At 34.7% G+C, this 6192-nt stretch overlaps 1 long non-coding RNA gene across 1 annotated transcript; it reads right to left on the reverse strand.

Annotated features, from left to right (window-relative positions):
• Positions 1–3419: 3419 nt before the first annotated feature.
• On the reverse strand, positions 3420–5867 carry LOC131240012 (uncharacterized). Its single transcript, XR_009168558.1, has 3 exons — positions 5660–5867; positions 3987–4542; positions 3420–3731 (listed from the first exon to the last, which is right to left on the reverse strand). It is a non-coding gene; the product is annotated as an uncharacterized LOC131240012 (long non-coding RNA).
• Between the last annotated feature and the right edge of the window lie 325 nt (positions 5868–6192).

The following is a 6192-nucleotide window of genomic DNA, read 5'->3' on the forward strand; positions in this document are numbered from 1 at the left end:
TAGTTGGTCTTCTTTTGTGTATATTTGTAGGAATGACCTATAGAGTTAGATTTTAAGAGCTCCTTGAGTAAATCAACTATCTTTTCAGCTAGTGACTTTCGTTTCTGATTAAAGTTGATATGGCTGCTTCTAGGTTTTTGAAAAGTTTTTGAATTTCTAGAAAAATCTTGATAAGTACTTTTCCCTTTTGAGTTTGAGGACTCTCCTTTAACAAACATAGGAGGAGTATACTTTTGTTTAGGAGGTAGATTTTTATCATAGCCCAACCCGGATTGATCGCCACATTTTCTTGATCCGGATAAAAGTTTCTCTAACTTTGGATCACCTTGGGCATATTTCCATGTGTCCTTTAGACTCAGAAGAGAAGATACTTCAGTTTTAAGTTTCTCAATTTTAGATTTTAAATCAATAATTAGGGAGTTTTTGAATTCCAAATCGCATTTTGATTTTTCAAAACAATCTGAAATTTGTGATTTTTCTAAGACAAGTGATTCAAAACATTTTTTGAGTTTAGAAAACTTTTCTTTTTGAAGTTTAAGTTTGACAGCAATTTTACAACTTTCCTTACATAAGGCATTGTAAGCGTCTTGAAGATCATCTTCATTTTCACATTCACTACTCAGATTTTCTTCACTTGTTGAGTCATTATCTGAAATTGTGAATTTGGCTAGAGTCATAAGAGCTTTAACCCCATTGCCCGACTCAGTTTCAGAATCTTCTGATTCAGAAGAACCTTCAGAATCAGATGATTCATCCCATGTAGCCAACATACCCTTCTTCTTGGGTTTGTCCCTTTTAGGATATCTATTTGCTAAGTACCCATATTCTTGACAGTTGTAACATTGACTATCTTTCAAAGATTTTCGAGATTTGGGTCTAAACTTCTTTTTATCATTTGATTTTTGAAAATCAACCCTTTTCTTGCTTTTGAAAATCTTATAAAATTTCTTAGCTAAAAAAGCCATATCATCTTCTGAATCAGAATTTTCTTCTGAATTACATTTAGAAGATTTTAGTGCGATAGATTTACCTTTAGGAGCTTTAAAGTTTAACTCGTAGGTTTGTAGTGAACCAACTAGTTCTTCTACCCTCATATTATCCGTATCACGAAGTTCCTGGATCGTGGTTACTTTAGAATTGAACCGTTCAGGAAGTGAGCGTAATATTTTTGCACACACTTTACTTTCTGGGATTTTATCGCCAAGACCCTACATTGAGTTTACAATGTCATTCAATCTAGTGTAAAAGTCCATAAACATTTCATTTTCCTCCATATGAATTTCTTCAAATCTGGTTGTGAGGAGTTGGACTTTAGATTTTTTGACAATTGTAGTACCCTCGTGTGTTATTTCTAATATATCCCAAGCTTGCTTTGCAGTATAATAGGAAATGATTCTTTTGAACTCATCCGGTGATAGTGCGCAAGTAATTGCATTTAGTGCTTTAGCATTTGCACTACTCTCACTTTTCTGAAGAGTGGTCCATTGGTAATATGGTATGACTTTCATAGATTTTGAACCATCAACCCCAGTAACTTCCATGATAGGAGGTTTCCATTCAATTGTTGTGGCTTGCCACACACTCTCATCCATTGATTTGAGGAAGATCCTCATTCTGGCTTTCCAATAGGCATAGTTGGAGTCATCAAAGGGTGGAGGCCTAGTGACTGAAAGGCTATCAAAATTTGACATCTTAAATAGCTTAAATCGTTAGCTCAGGAATTAAATCCAAGAATAAAAAAGAGCAATTAGGCTTTGATACCACTTGAAAAGGCCTAGCTATATGTCCTAGAGGGAGGGTGAATAGGACAATGCCAAATAAAACTTATAACAGTGGAATTAAAAAGAATATGATAGCCAAAATAAATCACAATGCAGGAAAGTAAAACAGCCTCAAAATTTAGATCTTGAGAGGTTGATACAAATGTTGTTCGAAGGACAACCTTTCACCAAAAACCAGAGTTTATGGTAGGACAACCTTATTTCTAGAAAGATCTTTGTATCAAATCTCAAACCGAAGAGAAATACAGAAATAAATACAAACTGAATTGAAATAAATTATAATCACAAATGTATTGTTCTAGGGACAGCCATACACCATAAAAATGGCAGGGCAACCTTGCTGGAACAACTTTTAAAGGAAATTGAATATCAAGCTGATAAAGAAATAGCAGAAAATAAATTCTAAACTATTACAAAATTCTCACAATGCTTGAATTAAATGATTACAACATTCACCACCATACATACTTCCCACAAAAGAATAATTAAAGATCAGAAGTATAAATCATTCAACCACAACACAAGGGATTATAGTGGTTTGCCTGTGTGTTCACCAACTGTTAAACAACAACCACACAGAATGCTACTCCACTCCTAATATCCTCACACAGGGGATATTAGCGTTCACTAACAAAATAGGTTTTCCCAGGTTCACCCAAAACCTTTACAATTGTGTCTTTGTCTATGGGCTTACACAATTAAAAATCCCCACTTCTGAGTTTTCCTGGCTCTCCTCAGATAACCAATACAACAAGATTTTTCTGGCAAATCTTGAAAGAAACCAAAACAGAAAGGAATTTACAATTAAATGTAAAATACCTGATTATCTCCTTCGTTGTAGCAGCCCGGTAGAACCAAATCAGTGTAGATGATTGAATGTCCAAGTTCAATGTCCAGTACTCAATTACAATGGTTCTAATTCTAATAGATTTTAAATTAAACCAAATAGGGCTTGCCTTAATTGATTTTGATTCTAAAGAAAGGGAATAACAATTCCTCTTATCAAATTAGATTGGAATAGCAGAAACAAAATCAATTAAATAAAGCTAAGGAAAGAGAATATTAAATAAGCACACTTAGCTTAGATGGAGCACAGAATTATCTCTCAGAAGTTCGATGAAGATTGGCTTGAATGGATTAATTAATTCGATGATTTCTTCTTAGATTCGTGCACTATTTATAGGTGAGCAGATCGCATCTTCGACTGGTCTAGGGAGCTCTTCGACTAGTCGAAGCAATAACAGATATTTGAAAAATCAGGCGCGATAAGCTTTGACTGTTCTACGACTGGTCGAAGGTCTCCTTCGACTGGTCGTAGGTCACCTTCGACTGGTCGAAGAACCTGAAAAACATCGCTGGATTTTGAGTCGAAGATTTTCGACTGGTCGAAGATGCAGTCGACACTGTTCCTTCGACTGGTCGAACAGATTCCCGGACTAGTCGAAGCCTAACAAACTCACGACTAATCGAGGAATTTCTTAGACTGGTCGAAGCAACTCTAGGACTAGTCGAAGAAGGCCTAGGACTAGTCGAAGAACAGACCTACTTATGTAAAATAAACATTCGATATAACAGTGATTTTGGCACCACAAATTTGACAACAGACAGGGATATAAACTATAGCACTTACAGAAATGGCAACCCAAGAGCTTATATAAATCCGGCAACAATTTAATAGTGACTTTCTTTGAGAGAAAAGGGAAAAGAAGTTTCAGTGAATTTAGCATATGGAGGACCTCCAAATGCTTCGATTGAGACAGTAATTCGCTTTTTGATCCGTCAACAATTCTTATTGCACTTAATTCAATTGCCAGAGGCATGTTACGATTGAATAAAGACCATACCATTTCGCTTGCCCTCTTACGAACAGTGGATTCGAAAGACATAAAGACCTTCTCAACACACACTTGGGCACATCTCTTCACGCCTCTTAACAAATTCATCTGAAGCCTGTACCAATCAGCACATGCATGCAAGAAGTCAGAACAACATTAATTAGAAATGTAGTAAAAGGAAAAACAAGCATTCATAGCTAAATACTAGCAATGCCAGGCTTATGTTAGGATGCATTTGGAGAAACTATATCACACAGCAAGATGTGATTCCTTACAGAATCAGAAAAAATAAAACTAGTATGGATACCAGATAACAACAAATGCTAAGTTACAATTAGGAATATGAATTCATTATGAGACAATGCCTTACTTAAATGATAGACCAAAGTCGTAGTCAGTGGACTAAAAAATGCATTTGAGAGAATCCTTAAAAACAGAATGGCCAAAGCTTTCCGCCAGCACAACCATCCCCCCACTCCTTTCAACTGCAACTTTAAGTTCTGCAACACCTACCTGAAAGTACCAATACCCACATTCATTGAGAACTACTAAATATAATTTTTGTTCTTTGAAAGTATAGATAAACATTCAAAAGGAATCTTTCCAAAAAAAAAAACATCAAATAGGAGTATATCATGTACAGATATAGATGCACAAATTCAACTAAGAGGTGCATTTTTTTAAAAAAAAATTAGCTTGGGTATTTCTTGGGTATTTCCTTGGATTTCCTTACTTACAACTTGTAATATTACAAAGCTCACTTGCGTCCAGTCAACTAGTAGTGAAAGAGAAAGCATCAAATTCAGCCAAATTAATAACTAATGAATAGCCAACTGCTGTTGAAGAGAAACACTAAGGAAATCTCCAATTGAAGATGAGCCCCAGCCAACAACTTTTGGCCAAAACAGAACTACTAAGCATACACACTCAAGAGAGAAAGAAAAGCAGAGAATGCATTGGCTCCTTACCTCTAGCTCAAACATCAACCTCTAAAGCTATATCGGCAAACAACTCCTGCAACAAGTTGAGTCACTGAGATTGAGATGCTAGTGTCTGCAAAGACAAAATAGATCAAACATGTCAATTTTCATTCCAGAAGAATATGCCCAAGCCAGAATCAACCATGGCATCATCTAAAAATCATAAAGATTCACCAATAGACAGCAAAATCCTAACCACTTCAATTCATAAAAAGTGGTTTGGGTGTCTGGAAAATATCCACTATGGAAATGAAAACCATAGGGAGATGCAAATTCTTGTGTTTGGGCCCATGCAAATACTTGGAATTGGTTTCCTGTTGGAATCCATTGCCACCCTTTCATTATAGATCCACAAATGCCCTCTTTATCTCCTTGGAGAAAGTTTTAAAACGATAAAAATGAAAAGGATATTTCAGTGGACTGGCTATGCAATACAAGTTTGAAAAGTGCCAAATAGAACATCTTATGTGACAGGTGAAACTTAAATAATGCACAAATGTGCCACGGTGACCAATGTTACATCAATAACTATTATAACAGAAATGGCATAGTCAATTGTGCTTTCAACCATATATTAACTTTATTTTTAAAATCTTCAACCTCCATCAATTAAGTTAATCAATGCTTCTGAATTTAAATGATGAAAGAATAAATTCTAACAACTTCAAAGTTCTTACATAAGGTAGGGATTATTAGCCAATACTCAGAGTTTCTTACAGGTAATTCACAAATCAATTATAGACCAACAGCTGTCTTTGAATTCAATTACTGCGGACAAGAATTTGACAATTTCTGTATTAAGAAAGGGCAGTAGAAAATAAAGATTTGACCGCATGATGGGTTCCTTTTTTTCTGTGTTTGGCAAAAAAAAAAAAAAAACAAAACAAAACAAAACAAAACCAAAAAAAAAAAAAAAAAAAACAAAAACAAAAAATAAAAACAAAAACCTGGATTAAAATGGTGTTACCTGATACTGAGCTATAACCTTTTCCTGAGAATCTACATACATATGAACCTGCAGAAAGCAAGCAACAAGAAACATTCTACATAAATGCATTTGTACATCATTGCTCTTTAGTTTTGTATGAAAAAAAAAAACTGACCTTTCTCAGGAAATCTGTCATCTCTGCCTTGCGTTGATGGAGAAAATAACCTTGAAATACATAATTTAGTTAATAGGAAAGATCAAATTGTAGACCGGCAATGATCAAATTGTAATTACATTCCCAATATTTATGATGCAGAAACATTTGTAAAGATCAAATTGTAGATGAAATATGCAGCAACTAGAGATATACATATGCAACTCAAGGAAGTCCATCGATCAGATAGCTGTGATTGTTCAACAGAGTAGATTTCTGATCTGTTGAACATTAACATTGGGATCCACCAGATGAATGATCTGTATCATCATCATTAATGCAAAATATCCCCATCTGTACAGACTATTGGCCTTGAATGAAAATTCTGTTAATTCAGTCGAAGTTGGTATAAAAGCTTAGAAATTACTTTCAAATTGCACATGTGGCATATAATTGTAAATTTGTAATAGAAGTTTTGTCATTTGATACAATAACTTCTAAGTCAAAATATGTA

The sequence above is a fragment of the Magnolia sinica genome, chromosome 3 (genome assembly GCF_029962835.1).
Source record: "Magnolia sinica isolate HGM2019 chromosome 3, MsV1, whole genome shotgun sequence".
NCBI lineage: Eukaryota > Viridiplantae > Streptophyta > Magnoliopsida > Magnoliales > Magnoliaceae > Magnolia > Magnolia sinica.